The following is a 17,348-nucleotide window of genomic DNA, read 5'->3' as shown; positions in this document are numbered from 1 at the left end:
AGATTAAAGAAATTAGACACACATATGGTTTTATTCTAGCCCACTATTCCTCAGGGTCTTTGCATACCATGAATCTGGTACCTTGCTATAAAGATTAAAAATTCGGCCTACTCCCTCCAAAGAATATGGAATTTCTTTAGAGTCCAGTTTTAGGGCCAGTCTTTTAGAAAATTTATGGCAACCTGTGCTCCAGAATTTAAAAGACCATTGAAATTCTTGCCCTGAACTTCAAGTGTTAGCATAGGATTCTGGTGCTTTAGTTTAGTAATTAAGGCTAATAAGGGATTAGTCAATGTTCCATGGTTGGTACTGCCAAAAGCGCCTATTCATTTTCTTTCTGATTTACCAGGCATAATGTAAGACAAAAACAGCAGCTGAGATATTGCCTTTTCTTCTTTGAAAGTCCAGGTCACTGGCACCGTTAAAACTACAATAAACTTTGATGATAAAGTTCTTGCCATTGGCAATCTATCATCAAAGACTTTTTTGATATATAGGCCTTCGAGTGTTCCGCCTATTTTTTTCTCAATAAACTTTATGGTTTCGGGTCTGATTTCGAGGTCTTTGATCCATTTTGAGTTGACTTTTGTATATGGGGTGAGATATGGGTCAATTTTCAATTTCTTACAGGTGGTTTTCCAGTTGTACCAAAACCATTTTTGAAAAGACTTTCTTTGTCCCATTTCAAGTTCTTGGCTCTTTTGTCAAATATTAGCTGACTATATGTCTGGGGGCTTATGTCTGGAAATTCTGTTCTAACCCACTGGTCTGAGGCTCTGACTTTGTACCAGTACCATGCCGTTTTGAGCACTATGGCTTTATAGTATAGCTTCAGGTTAGGTAGCGAGATGCCACCCAGCTTCTTGTTTTTTAGTATGTGTTTGGCTATCCTGGGTCTTTTGTGGTTCCAGATGAATTTTATGATTAATTGTTCTAAGTCTTTAAAGAATGATGTCTGAATTTGGATGGGGATTGCATTAAATCTATATAGGAGTTCGGGTAGGATGGTCACTTTGACTATATTGATTCTACCTACCCATGAGCATGGGATGTTCTTCCATTTTCTTAGATCCTCTTCAATTTCTTTCTGAAGTGTTTTGAAGTTTCCCTGGTATAAGTCCTTCACTTCCCTTGTAAGGTTGATCCCTAGGTATTTAATGTTTTTTGGTACTATTTTAAATGGAATTAAATTCTTAATCTCTCTCTCTTCTACTTCATTATATGTGTAGAGAAATGCTACTGTCTTTTGTGTATTCACTTTGTAGCCAGCCACTTTGCTGTATTGGTTAATTATTTCTAGGAGTTTTCCTGTGGACTCTTTAGGATTTTCTATGTATATCATCATATCATCTACAAAGAGGGTTAAATTGAGTTTCTCTTTCCTATATATCAAAAAGTCTTTGATGATAGATTGCCAATGGCAGGAACTTTAGCATCAAACATAACAAATGGGACTACATAAAAGTAAAAAGCTTCTGCATGGCAAAAGAAACCCTACTTAACACAAGAAGACAGTTAACTGAATGGAAAAAATCTTTGCACTCAACATGTCAAATTAAGGGTTGATAGCTAGAATATACAAAGCACTCAGAAAGCTGAGCCCCCCAAAACCAAATAAAGCCATAAAAATGGGGATATGAAATGAATAGAAACTTCTCTGAGGAAGACGGAAGGATGGCCAAGAAACACATGAAAACATGCTTACCTTCACTCATCATTAGGAAAATCCAAATCAAGACAAAAATGAGGTACCACCTTACACCAGTGAGGATGGCTCACATCAAAAATAATGGAAACAATTTCTGTTGGCGGGGTTGTGGTATGAAAGGCACTCTCATCCATTGCTGATGGGAATGCCCCTAGTCCAACACCTATGGAGAACAGTATGGAGAATACTCAAGGAACTCAGAATTGAGCTGCCATTTAATCCAGCAATTGCTCTCCTAGGTATCTACCCCCAAGTCGGAAGGACATTCATCTGAAAGTATGTGTGCACCCCACTATTTATTGCAGCACTCAGTATAATAGCCAAGTCTTGGAACCAACCTCTATGTCCAACAACAGATGAGTGGATCATTAAGATGTGGTATCTATACACAATGGAATACTACACGGCAGTAAGAAATGATACAATCACAGACTTTGCAGCAACGTGAATGAACTAGATCATATTATGTTAAACGAAGCAAGCCAGAAGACAAAAGATAAGCACAGAATGATAGCACTATTCTGAATCACCTAGAAACTACACCATATATGCAACTAATATTCAAAGATCAAATAACAGGATTTAACAGGGTAGAAACTCTGAACACTAAAATACCGCACATATACTGGGCAGAAGTGCCCAGAACACATGAAAGAGGAACATCATAAACTCTCGACCACACATTAAACCATAAAGAAACCAACATCTGCAGAAACAGCAGCGTAGAGTGAACAGGTATGTAATCAGCCTGATACTGCAAAGGCTCATAATAATCTCTTAGGGAGCTTATACAAGGTTACAGGTAAAAAATTCCATGGGAAATCACTGACTACAACTGAAGTATTTCAAAATAATAGATGTTAATGCCTTAAACTTAATATATTCAAAATAACCTCTCAGCTTTTCTGTCCACAGGTGTTCTTGGATACAAAGGATGGACAACTTAAGATGGCATCTCAGAGCTAAGCCGCATGAGATACCATACCCAGGTTGTGTTACAAAATTGTCCAGACAAAACTTTTTAACACACCCTTTATCTCTAGGGCATACCTTCTTTTAGGACCTGAAGCATGTGACCAGCCAGACCACCGAAGCAGCAACGGTGACCTGCAGACTTATACTAAGGGGCCCACTCATGGGAGGCAACTCATTCCTCTAACATTCTGATAGAAAAATGATATCTCCTCAGATCAGAGTCTAATTGTTGATAAACATGCTGTTTAAGTTGCATGTCTTCCTTGAAGGGAGGCCATTCCCACCTCAGTGGAGCCAATAATACCAGCTGCTAGAAGAGTTGGAATAAGAAAGGTGACAACCCTTTTGCAGCGAGGATTATAACTTTGCTCAATTTGTTCTCACCCATTTCTCCTGCCAGGTATAACACCGGGGTAGGAGAATAACCATAATGCAAATTTTATCTGGATTTGAAAAAGAAGTGCAAACATGCAGGAGGTCAGCCCCTTGGTGTATACAAGCCATGTCCCATTAAATCCTCTATAGGGATTACTTCCCAGTGCAACTATATTGACCTCATAGTCTCATTGTTATAGTCTAGGTAAGAAGAGGAGCCCCTATTTGCCCCCACAGGAGTGGGCAAGAGGCACGTGCAAGTGCCTTGTATTCATTGAAGGGTGTTTCTTCCCTCACTCCAGGGGCAACAAGATCTATTGCCGGAACTACCACCCCGATTACTCCCACTCCCATAAAAATGGGGTTTAGGGTCCAAATATAACCAGTAATTATTGGCCAGCCACAGCCGGGTAGCATCGAGAAAATTGTAGGTCGCTTATATGGTCCAGACCTTCATTTATTGAGCTGAGGAGAGGTACAAAGTTGGAGGGGGTTCAGGTATCATCCTTGGAGAAGATTGTGCTGCTGGGCTCAGTGGAGATGTGGACAGAGAGGCCTTTGGGGTGGCTGGGGTATCTGGTAAGTGAAGACACTTTTGCCAGTGCCTATTGCTGGCCCCATTCTAGGTCTGACCACCTTTTGGATAGAAAATTCCATCCCAGAATTATAGATCCCTTGATAGGCCCGAAAACCCAGGTCTGTCCCCATTCCCAGCATGCATTCTTCCCTGGTTTCCACTGCTAGGGTTTCTGTAATGCTGTTGCACCTCTCCACAGTGAAACCTTGGCCATTGCCCCTTCCCCAGAGACCTGCCATTTTCAAGTACTATCAACATCATGTTTCTATTAGGCTACAGTTTTGAAGCCCCAGAAAGCACAGTGGAAATCCTGACTTCCCCCACACTCTCCCTCTCCTGACCCCAGGCAAATATAGAAGTCTCCACTGTGTAGCTTGTACTCTATCCCCCTTATATTACACACAGCCTTATATTACACAGTGGGTACTAACCACCCAATGCCAGTGTCCAGGGTCTTTGATAGTAGTCGTGCCTTGTTGTTTATTCCCTAATCTGGTGTCTATGCCCTTAACAAGCTGGCACAGGTACAGATAAAACCTGGGTTGTCCTGTGGTGGTGTTCACCTAGGCCACCACTTGCCTCATTCTCAGGTTTGAAAGGATCCACTCACTGGGGGTGAGGAGGTAAGGCTGATATCCTACGATCCCCAGCCCTACCATTGTCAGAAACCTAAACAAGGTCACTAATTGTATTGGATAGAGGTTCCTAGAGGCTTTCTGACCAGAGTTTTGGTCCCTGTTCCTTGCCCTGCAGGGGCTCCTCCTGCTAGATGTCCTCTTTGGCTGGTGTCTTATTGAGATGGGAGAGGTGAACTCATGGCTTAACTCCATTAAGTTTATTTTTTAAGGTTGGTTTTGAATCTGTAAAGATTCTGCTCTGAAGTTTATCCTTGAAGCGGTGTATCTTTCTTTCTTTCTTTTTCTTTCTTTCTTTCTTTCTTTCTTTCTTTCTTTCTTTCTTTCTTTCTTTCTTTCTTTCTTTCTTTCTTTCTTTCTTTCTTTCTTTCTTTCTTTCTTTCTTTCTTTCTTTCTTCCTTTCTTCCTTTCTCTCTCTCTTTCTTTCTTTCTTTCTTTCTTTCTTTCTTTCTTTCTTTCTTTCTTTCTTTCTTTCTTTCTTTCTTTCTTTCTTTCTTCTTCTTCTTTCTCTCTCTCTCTTTCTCTCTCTCTCTTTCTTTCTTTCTTTCTTTCTTTCTTTCTTTCTTTCTTTCTTTCTTTCTTTCTTCTTTCTTCTTTCTTCCTTCTTTCCTTCTTTCTTTCCTTCTTTTCGTTCTTTCTTTTTTCTTCGTTTTCTCTCTTTGTTTCTTTTTTTTCTTTTTTCTTGTTATTTCTTTTCTATATTTCTTCTTTCCTTTTGGACCACATCTGATGATGCTCAAGGCCACACCTGATGGCTCTGTGCTCAGAAATTATTCCTTTCAGACTTGGAATGCAATATGTAGATGCCAAGAATCAATCCCAGGTCAGCAAGTTGCAAGGCAATGGCCCTACCTGCTGTGCTACCTCTTAAGCCCTAAGCTATGTATCTTTCCTTCACACTTAAACTTATGTCTGGCTCAGTGAAGTACTCTTGGTAAAGAATTCATTTTGCTGAGTTTTTCACTATATCCAACCACTAACTTTGGGCCTTGAGGGTTGCTATAAATCTTTTCTTACTATAACTTTATTGATATAAACCTTCTATAAATCATAAGGATTTGTTTGTCATTTCCCTTTTTATTTTGCTGCCTTCAGTATTCTATCCCTATCTATGGTATTTTTCACTGTGACTAGAATGAGTCTTTGGGTACTTTTTTTTGGTGTATCTTTTGATGGTATTCATTGAGCATGTATGTATTTGTTATAAATCTTTTGGTGTATCTTTTGATGGTATTCATTGAGCATGTATGTATTTGTTATGAATCTTATTTTCCTGCTCACTGATTCAGAAGAAGACTATCATCAAAGACTTTTTTGATGCGTAAGTCTTTAAGTGTTCTGCCTATTTTTCCTCAATAAACTTATAGTCTCAGGTCTGATTTAAAGGTCATTAATCCATTTTGACTTGACATTTGTTCAAAGTATGAGTCCTGGATCAAACTTTAATTTCTTACAAGTGTTTATTCAGTTGTTCCAACATCATTTGTTGAAGATATACTCTTGGTTCCATTTCAAGTTCTTGGCTCCTTTGTCGAAGATTAGTTGGTTATGTATTTGGGGATATTCACTTGATGTTCTGTTCTGATCCATTGGTCTGAGATTCTGTCTTTCTTCAGGTAGCAAGCTGTCTTGATAACTAAGGCTTTATATTAAAGCTTTACATTAGGTAGAGATTTCATCCACATTATTTGTTTTCAATATGGATTTGGCTAACTTTGATTCTTTTTGGTTCTTTGTGTTCCACACAAACTTTATAATTGATTGTTCTTATTCCTTAAAAATGATATCTGAATTTGGATAGGTATTGCATTGTATCTATATAGTAGTTTAGGTAGATGGTCATTTTGATGATGTTGATTCTTCCTGCACTGTTACATTAAATAATTAGCGATGGTGGGGGATAGAGGTGGATGAATGGAGGGATTTTTCTCTGCTATCCCAGGCCATGTGGCTCCGCAATCCCCATTCAGCTGGCGGGTCCCAGGTTTAGGTGAACGACAGAATCAGACTCATCCAGAGACAGGCATCAGGAAGTGTCAACTTTATTCATGCCCTATTCACCATATGTGTGGCCTATATCATAACCTTTTAAGCATTCAGCCATTCTAAGCTAGCCCTGCATCTTAACTTCTTTCAGCCATCTTCTCTTTGACCTCCATGCTGGCAAAAGACCAAAAGAGCCTAATCCCCTGGGTCAAAGGCTTTATATAACCTTCCAAGACCACTCCCCGGAATGGGAGGGGTCTTGCAAGTAAGGTTACATGTAATATCCGGTTCCCAAGACCCCTCCCAGAAATGAGCGGGTCTCAGGTAGGTACACCTAAATCCAAGGTGGAGTTACATCTCACCCTTCTCTGAAATATAAAAGAACCTTTTGTAATCCTGACCCCACCTTTAGCCAAAGGTGGGTTAATAGTTTCATGCAACAACGTAATAAAGTGAAAATTAACATACCAGCCCTTTTCAAAATCATAACATTTCTGCAAAATATACTATACACCTGTAACTTAAAATTTTTCTTAATGCTTTTCTACCAAGCACTATTCCAGAATTTTCATGTTCCTATACTTTTAAACTATATTGGGGGAACTTTCTGTTCCTATTAACCTTCCCTACACACAAGTACTACAGCATAAATACATAACATACATTTTAAAAACAGGCTAAGTACATTAAATACACACAGTAAAACATTTTGAAATTGAAAATATTAACTATGGAAAAAACATTTAAATTATAAAGAAAATGACTTAATTAAGACAAAGATGCAGGCGGTTAGAAATCAGATCTTTAAATGGGCTAAACTGTTATTACTCCTTTTTTAAAATTTTTTAAACCACTAACTAACTAAAACTTATCCGATCACCAACTGTGAGTAAAATATATGACTACCCACTTAGTCCCTACACCTAAAACCAAATGTCCAGATGATTAATTTGTCCCACGCTGTTCTCACCACATGGTTTACTTCCATAATCCCAGGCCCCACAGATGGTTTGCTCACGCTGTTGTTGATCATTTGGTCCCAGGTCCTGCAGTCCGTCTGCTCGTGCTGTTTCACCTTTCTGATTTGTAGGGCAGATCCCAGGCTCGCCACTTTGGGCCGGATTAGGCACTTTTCGCCTCTTTTCTGCCACAGGGTTGGAGTTCTTGGCTGATTGCAGCTGCCTTTTCTCCCCTCCAGGAGGCACTTTGCAAGCAGGTTCCACTGCCGCAACACAACTTGTTTGCAGCTTTTTCTTTTCCGCAGGGCATGTCTGGATGTTGAATTCAAACTAAAAGTCCAGTCCGAAATTTTCAAAGTCAAAATCCAAATTCAAGCCGAAGTTTATTCTCAGAAAATCAGTCTGCTTGTAGAAGCTTTTTCTTTCTGAACCTTTTCCAATTAAGGCCCTCTATCAGTATCTGAGGAGGCCGAGGTTTTTGGAAAAAGGATTTTCGGCAACAAAGTTTCAGTGCTGAGTCTTGGATGGGAGTCATACAAGTTTTCAACTCCCCTGTTTTACTGATATTTTTGCCCCTAGAAGGGGTCGCGGCCATCTTTGAACATGGCTTCACTTGGCCAAACACTTTGGGCTGACTCCATCTGAAAAGAGCCAAAATCAAACAGAAGAGCAGTAATCTCACCATATTCGCTGTTTTCTTGGGTCCAGGTTTTAGGTCAGAGTTCGGGCGCCAGATATTGCATTGCACATGAGCAAGGGATGTTCTTCCAGTTCCTCAGATCCTCCAGATTCTGAAGCATTTTGAACTTTTAATTGTATATGTCTTTTATCTCTCCTGTTAGTTTGATTCCTATGTATTTGATATTTTAAATAATATTTTGAATGGAATGGACTACTTTATCTCTTTCTCCTCTTCTTCGTTATTTGAATAAAAGAATGATACTATATTTTGTGGATAGACTTTGTAGCCAGCAACTCTGCTGTGCTAGTCTTTTGTTTCTAGAATCTTTTGTGGACTCTTTCGGGTTTTCTTTGTATATTGTCATGTAGTCTGCAAAAAAATATAGTTTAAATTCCTCTGTCTATTTGAATTCTTTTGATCCCCTTCTCTTTTTTAATTGCTATTGCTAGGGTTTCTAAAACTATGTTGAATAAGAGTGGAGACAGTAGACATCCTTGGCTATAACATGACTTTAGTAGAAATGATTGCAGTTTTTCACCATTAAGGATAATGCTAGCTGTAGGCTTTTTATAAAAAGCTGTAACTATATTGAGGAAAGATCCTTTCAACCATATTTTTGCTGAGTGTTTTCATCATAAATGGGTGTTGGATTTTGTCGAATGCATTTTCTGCATCAATTGATATGATCATGTGCATTTGTCCTCTTTTTGTTGACGTGGTGTATGATGTTGATTGATTTACATATGTTGAACTATCCTTGCATCCCTGGGATGAAACTCACTTGTTAAAGGTGTATAGTATTTTTGATGTATTGTTGGATTCTGTTTGCTATGATTTGGTTCAGGATTTTTGCATCCATATTCATTAGGGAGATTGGTCTCTAGTTATCTTTCTTGGTGGCATCTTTGTCAGCTTTGCAAATGAGAGTGACTTTAGCCTCATAAAAAGAGTTAGGGAGGATTCCCATCTTTTCAATGTTTTGGAAGAACCTGATGATCAGTGGTAGTTATTCTTCTTCAACTGTTTTTAAAATTCACCTGTAAAGCATCTGGTTCTAGACATTTATTTTTGAGGAGTTTCTTAATTACTATTTCAATTTCTTTAGCTGTAATTGACCTGGTTAGGCTTATTATTTACATCTTATTAAGACTCTGGAGGTGATATTTTTACAGAAATCTGTCAATTTCTTCACAGTTTTCTAACTTGACTAAGTACCTTTTTTCGTAATAAGCTCTCATGGTGTTTAGGATTTCTTGGGGGTTTTGTTGTAATCTCTCCCCTTTTATTTGTGATCCTATTTATTTGGGTGTTTTCCCTTTTTTCTTTGTGAATCTTGCCAGTAGTTTGTCTGTCTTGTTTATTCATTCAAAGGCCAGTTCCTGGTCTATTCGATTCTTTGCATTGTTTTCAATTATTTCAATGTTGTTTATTTCTTCTCTGGTTTTTCATATTAATTTTCTTCTATATGTTTCAATTTCTTTGTTGCTGTTTTTCCAATCCTTAACCTGTCCCTTTAAGCTGTGAACTTTGTTAGTTTCTTCTTTCTTGAAGTAGATCAGTATTGCTATGAGTTTTCTCCTAATTACACTACTTTTGCTGTGTCACATAGACTTTGACAGTATGTTTCATCATTGTCATTCAACTCAAGGAATATTTTCATTTCTTCCTTGATTTCCCTTTTTTTCTAGCTGCTTTTGAGCAGCATATTGTTTGATCACCAGGTGTTTGATTTTCTCCAAATATTCTTTTTACAGTCAATCTTTATCTCCATTGTGTGGTGATCTAATAGGGTGCTTGTTATTCTTGTATATCTGACTTTGTGAAGGCTAGATTTATATCCCATGGGGTGATCTATTGTAGAGATGGTTCCATGTCGACTTGGAAAGAATATCTGTTTTATGCTTTCTGAGAATATATGGCCCTGTAAAAATTTATTAGGCCTAGTTCTTCTAAATCTCATTTAGAGCTCTTATGTCTTTGCTAGTTTTTTGCCTAGTGTATCAGTCTAGTGGTGATAGTGGTGTGTTTAATTCTCCTACTATTATCACATTTCAGTCCATGTGTTTCTCTAGGTTTGTGACCATATGCCTTATGTATTTTGCTGGCTCTACTTTTGGTGCATACATGTTGATCAGAGTCAGTACTTTTGGGGGCTCTTTTTCCCCTGATCAATAAGTAGTGACCTTCTTTGTCTCTAAAGTTCTTTGTCTCTAAGAGTTCCTTTCTCTCCACATCCCTGCCAACACTGTTTAGGAAAATTTTATGACTTCATCTCTCCTGACAGCTGCATAATATTCCATTGTGTATATGTACCACAGTTTCTCTAGCCATTCGTTTGTTGAAGGGCATCTTGGTTGTTTTCAGAGTCTTGCTATGGTAAATAGTGCTGCAATAAATATAGGTGTAAGGAAGGGGTTTTGTATTGTATTTTTGTTTTCCTAGGATATATTCCTAGGAGTGGTATAGCTGGATCATATGGGAGCTTGAGTTCCAGTTTTTGGAGGAATCTCCATATCTCTTTCCATAAAGGTTGAACTAGACTGCATTCCCACCAGCAGTGGATAAGAGTTCCTTTCTCTCCACATCCCCGCCAACACTGTTTATTCTCATTCTTTGTGATGTGTGCCATTCTCTGTGGTGTGAGGTGGTATCTCATCATTGTTTTGATTTGCATCTCTCTGATGATTAGTGATGTGGAGCATTTTTTCATGTGTCTTTTGGCCATTTGTATTTCTTCTGCTGCAAAGCACATAAGGATTCAAATGATTCTTTGAGATAGTTTTCATATTCTTATATATCTTGTGTTATTTTTGGAAGGAATACAATTTTATTGAAATAAATTTAAAGATATACGAGGGGAGAAAAAGCAGAAATATGCTTTAAAGAAAGAAAACTAAGTTTCTCCAGTGGGGGGTAAATTGTAGAAAACTGTTTTTGAAAAGCGCTGATGTCAGTATCTCAAATTGTATTAGCCTAGAGTTCAATGAATACAGAGTTTTTTTTTTTGCCATAGCAACAAGCTATTAAGTGGAGAAAAACTAGAGGCATTTTTGGAGGCGATTAGACTCTGTTGAAGAAATTGTTTTTTGAAAATTTGTATTACTGAAACGCAATCACAAATTTTATATGGAGATATATGTAACTTTGTATTTCACTGATTCAATAGAAATGAAATAGATTTCTTGAAAGTTAACCTGGTCTCCCACATGAGACCCCAGAACCTGTAGCTATACCATTATCCTCTTCCAAATCCCCTGGGCCAAAAAGTTTCTAGATGTTGTTCTGCCTGCTGATACCAGGTGCATCACAGTGGGCATAGACATGCCCCCCCAGGCATGAATCTGCATGTTCCAGACTTTCAAAATTGTACCTCCGATACCTGTGTCTGCACTAATTCTAAATAGATCAGTCTGAGAATAAGGGGGAGCCTTCTTCTCCTACAGCTTCACTTTATCTGTGAGGGGTACACACTTCCTTGGATAGTGCCTCAGTATCTACATCCAAGTAATGCCTCAGTTTCTTATTCTCCAAAGAACTGCCTATTCTCATGTTTTGAGGCTCATTATATACACAGAAATTTCTTCTTAAGTTTTGTTATTTTTAGAAAACTTATTATCAGGCCCCTCTAAATTCCAGCTGCACTCCCTTTAAATATTACTCCCAATTAAATCTTTAAGGAATACATGTGTGAAGGTCTGTATTTGGTACTTTCTTCATGTTGACAAAAAGACAAATACCCTGACTGATACAGTGGAAGTAGAATAAAATATAAGTGACGGGATAGTCTGACTGGTTAAATTGAATCTTTTGCTTGGAAAGGATATTCAAATAAAATTGATAATGGAATAGCTGGGGTTGGAAGATAGCAGCAGGTTAAAAAAAGACCCAGAGTCAAAAACTAGAGAGTTTTTTTATCTCCTCACCTACTCACTGACTGCAGGATAGCAGCAATAGCACAGAGGATAAAGTGATTTCTTTGCATGCAGTCAGCTTGATTTTGATTCCTTGTACATAGTATTTTACCCCGAGTCTACTAGAGGAAATCTTTTTTGTTTGTTTGTTTTTTTTGAGAGGAGTCCATACCTACAAATATTTATGGATTATTCTGGTTTTGTACTGATGGATCACTCCTGGCAGTCTCAGGGATCCATTTGGAATACCAGTGATCAAACCCAGAAAGGACACTTGTAAATGTACTATCATTTTGCCCCCCCATTATTGAATGCAGAGAATGAACAAATCTTTACAACCTCTGGTTGTGACCCATAACAAAGTAAGACATTGGTAGAGACAAATTTATAGTCCTCAATGGGTTGGTTCACAACATTTTTGTTGCAGTTACTTTGATAAGGTGGAATTCAAGAGAGATTTCTCTATATAACTGCATCTGACTCAGCTCGACCCACATTGACCAACCAGAGAAAGTCCTAGCATGGGACAGGATGATAAAGTTTGTTATGAACACTTAAGTGTCATGGAGATTAATTCCTTCAGTACATGAGGCTGCTGACAAGCTGCTCCTAAAGTTCATTATTCCTGCAAAGTATACACAGCAGCCTGGTTCTAATGGAGCTGTGGATTCAGATTGGAAGGTGATCTTTGAAGAAAAGAGAAAGTTATAACCTTAGCACAGGTGTAAAGTGTTCATTAGTTTCTGTCACATAACAAAATTGAAAAATGTAAAAATGTAAAATAGTTTTTGCCTAACAAAATTTGGAGTGATATGAAAGGATATAAAGAGGAAGAGATTCAAAGAGTACAGGATTTCTATATCAAACCTTTCAGCTACTTCAGGGTTAGGCAATTTCTTCTTAAGTTTTATGAGTAATATTTAATGGTAAAAGTTTTCCAAATCTCATTACCAGGATTTTCTATATATCTGTCTAGAACAGTTTGGTTTGCTTTCTGTCAGTATGATAACTAATGCAAATGGAGCTGACTTTATACTGAAGAGATGAACCCTAATATAAATTCCATTAAGTTTTACTGCAGTGGGAGTACTTACAATAATTTTTAAATGTCCATTTCATTTATGCAGTAAGTGATTTATAAATTCAGTTTTCCAGGTTTTAGGCTGAAATTTGGTTAGGGTATTTCTCTATTTGGGAGTTCAACATTTCTCTTAGTTTTCTTCACATTAACTGTCAATAAAATAATTCATATCTATGATCTTCTTTTCCACTGGAATACATATCTGTTTTATTATAGTACAATTTATACACCAAAGTTGTTCAAAATAAAATTATGACACGTCTCCAATTCCTTGGCATTTCTTTATCTATTTAGAAGTATTCTGGCCTCATACAAACATTGTACAAAATTTCATTTTATTCTTTGTTTTCTATGACCAGTACTTCCAAACCTATTTTTAATTATAATGGTAAGATATTGTCACATTTGCCTTGGCATGCAAAACTCTAAACTTATTGCACCTTATTTTTGTCCCCAGTTTTTGATTCCTGTTAGTCTTCATTAACTGCTAATAACAAGAAACTTAAAATTCAGGTTTTGATTATAAAGGTTTGACTAGGTAAGCCATAAGGACATACTGTGGCCTTGGATAGATGCAGACCCATTCTCTTTGAATTTTTATTCTAATGTTCTATTCACCATTAATGCCAATAAATTATCAAACAGCAGCTGTGGCTACAGAAATTACTATAGCCATGGACAATAACTTAATATGACGAGTCAGATTACAAGGAAGATATACTTACATGTAAGAAGCCAAGACACATCTGAGTCTCAATGACTAATCTTACAAATAGGGATAGAACACAGAAAGCAGCAAGATTAAAAAGGTAATATTTACAGCAAAGCTGTAACAATATACCCTCAAGGCCAGAAGGCAGTGGTGGGATATAGTAAAAAAAAACTCAATGAAATGAATGTTTCTCCTAAAATACTGCAACCAGTCAGGCTCCCTTTTGAGATTGAAGGAAGTATATATGTCTTCAAGGATAAAAAATAGCTCAAAAACTTTACAAGCTCAAAATCAGCCTTAAAATAAAAACTGAGGAACTGGAGCGGTGACACAGCAATAGGGTGTTTGCCTTGCATGTGGCTGACTTAGGATGGACTGGAGTTTGGTCCCCCAGCATCCCTTATGATCCCCCAAGTCAGTATCTATTTCTGAGCACATACCTAGGAGTAACCCCTGAACGTTACTGGGTGTGCTCTCCTCCAAAAAAACCTGAAAGTTCTACTTTAAGACCTACTACCAATCATTTTTAGGCATTTCATAAATTGAAGAATCAGGAAAACTCCCAAAGAGTTTTTTTGAAGCTAACATCACCTTTATACCAAAACCAGACAGATATGCTGCAAAAAAGAAAAATACAAACCAATATCCCTGATAAACCCAGATACAAACATCTTCAACAAAATTCTGGCAAATAGGATTCAACGACTCATCAAAAAGGTCATATACCACAAACAGGTAGGATTCATTCCAGAAATGAACGATGGTTTAACATATGTAAATCAATACACCATAATTAACAAAAAGAAAAATTAAAACCATATGATCATATAAATAGACGCAAAGAAAGCATTCAATTAGTTCCAACACCAATTTTGATAAAAACTCTCATCAAGATGGGAATGGAAAGAACTTTTCTCACTGTAGTCAAGGCCATCTAACACAAGCCAATACAATAGTATTTTCAATGGACATAAAGTAAAAGCCTTTCCTCTAAAATCTGGTGCAGGCCAAGGCTGCTTTCACTCATCACTCTTATTCAAAACAGTGCTCGAAATTCTTGTCATAGCTATTATACAAGAAAAATGTATCAATGACATTCAGTTACTAAAAGAATAAATAAGGCTCTCACTATTTGAAGGTGACATGAAACTATATTTAGAAAACCCTAGGGGGTCTGACTGGGAGAAAATGTGAGTGCTGCCTGTGTGTGCTTGTCTCCTGTACTGTCTCCGAAAAGACCCAGAAAATTCGATCTCCCAGAGGCTCAATCAAGGGCCTAAACACCAAGGAACTGCTTCCAAAAGTGAAAACTGGCTACAAGCAGTAATTCTCAGAAGGCAGGTGCCCTGTTTGTGATGTCAGGCTGGGAAAATCTATGAATATACGGCTGCCCAGTGGGCCCAACTGTGAAAAACTGTCAGTGCTGCCTGTGTGTGTTTGTCTCCTGTCCTGTCTCAGGAAACACTTGGGAGTGGGCCGAAAAGGGCCCAGAAAATTTTCTCATTCTGCTGAGAGAAGAAATCAACGAAGTGGATACACAAAAAATAATCCACAATATCAACGAAAAGCAGAAGTTGGTTCTTTGAAAAAATAAACAAGATTGATAGACCACTGGCAAAACTAAAAAAAAAGAGAGAGATAAATTTGATAACTCGTATTAGGAATGAAAAAGGAGAGATCACTACTGATATGGCAGAGATTCAAAGGGTAATCAGAAACTACTTTGAGAAACTCTATGCCACAGAAAATGAGAACCTGGAAGAAATAGATAAATTCTTGCACTCATAAACTTCCACAGTTGAATGAAGAGGATGTAGCATATCTAAAAACCTCATCACTGTTGATGAAATTAAAATGGTAATCAAATGTCTGCCCAAATCAAAATCCCAGGCCCAGATGGATTCACAAATGAATTCTTTCAAACTTTCCAAGAGGAACTACTACCAATCCTGGCAAGACTCTTTCATGAAACTGAAAAAACGGTTACACTTTCAAATAGCTTTTATGAAGCCAACATTACCTTGATACCTAAACCAGACAGAGATGCTATGAAAAAAGAAAGTTACAGACCAATATCGTGGATGAATGCAGATACAAAAATCCTCAACAAAATCCTGGAAAATAGGATTCAATGCCTCATTAAGAGGATCATCCACTACAATCAAGTAGGTTTCATCTCAGGAATGCAAGGATGGTTTAACATCCATAAATCTATCAACATAATACACAACATCAACAACAGGAAAATTAAAAACCATATGATCATATCAATAGATGCAGAGAAAGCATTTGATAAAGTCCAACACCCATTCTTGATCAAAACTCTCAGCAAGATGGGAATGAAAGGAACCTTTCTCAGTATAGTGAAGGCCATCTACCAAAAGCCAGTGGCAAATATCCTCAATGGAGAATAACTAAAAGGCTTACTTCTAAATTTTGGCACAAGACAAATCTGTCCTCTCTCACCACTCCTATTCAACATAGCACTGGAAGTACTCACTATAGCAATTAGGCAAGAAAAAGATATCAAGGGAATCCGCATAGGAAAGAAAGAAGTCAAGCTCTCGCTGTTTTCAGAAGACATAATACTCTACTTAAAAATCCCTAAGGACTCTACCAAAAAGCTTCTAGAAACAATAAACTCATATAGCAATTGGAAGGCTACAAATTTAACACACAAAAATTAATGGCCTTTCTATACACCAATAGTACTAAGGAAAAAATGGACATAAAGAAAACAACCCCATTCACAATAGTGCCACACAAACTCAAGTATATTGCAATCAACTTGACTAAAATGTGAAGCACCTATACAAAGAAAACTATAAAACTCTGCTCCAAGAAATAAGGGAGGACATGCAAATATGGAAACACATACCCTGCTCATAAATTGGCAGGATTAACATAATCGAAATGGCAAAACTCCCCAAAGCATTGTAGAGATTTAATGTGATCCCTCTAAAGATACCCATGACATTCTTCAAAGAAGTGGATCAGGCACTTTTGAAATTCATTTGGTACAATAAACACCCTAGAATATCTAAAGCAATCATTGGGCAAAAGAATATGCGATAAATTACTTTCCCCAACTTTAAACTGTACTACAAAGCAATAGTTATCAAAACAGCATGGTATTGGAATAAAGAAAGGCCCTCAGATCAGTGGAATAGGATTGAATACTCAGAGAAAGTTCCGCGGACATGCAGTCACCTAATTTTTGATAAAGGAGCAAGAAATTCTAAATGGAGCAAAGAAAACCTCTGCAAAAAGTGGTGTTGGCACAACTAGCTAGCCACTTGCAAACAATTGACCTTAGACCCCCAGCTAACATCATGTACTTAAGTAAAATCTTAATGGATTAAAGACCTTGATATAAGACCCGAAACCATAAGATATACAAAACAACACATAGGCAAAACACTCCAGGACATTGAGACTATAGGCATCTTAAAGGAGGAAACTGCACTCTTCAAGCTGGTGAAAGGAGAGATTAACAGATGGGAATATATTAAGCTGAGAAGCTTCTGCACCTCAGAGTAAATAGCGCCCATGATAAAAGAGCCACCCACTGAGTGGGAGAAACTATTCACTCAATACCCATCAGATAAGGAGCTAATATACAAGGCACTGACAGAACTTTACAAGAAAAAAACAGCTTATCCCATCAAAAAATGGGGAGAAGAAATGGACAGACACTTTGACAAAGAAGAAATACAAATGGCCAAAAGAAACATGAAAAAATGCTCC

Source organism: Suncus etruscus, chromosome X (assembly GCF_024139225.1).
Source record: "Suncus etruscus isolate mSunEtr1 chromosome X, mSunEtr1.pri.cur, whole genome shotgun sequence".
Lineage (NCBI taxonomy): Eukaryota > Metazoa > Chordata > Mammalia > Eulipotyphla > Soricidae > Suncus > Suncus etruscus.
Note: the sequence above shows the minus strand (reverse complement) of the source record.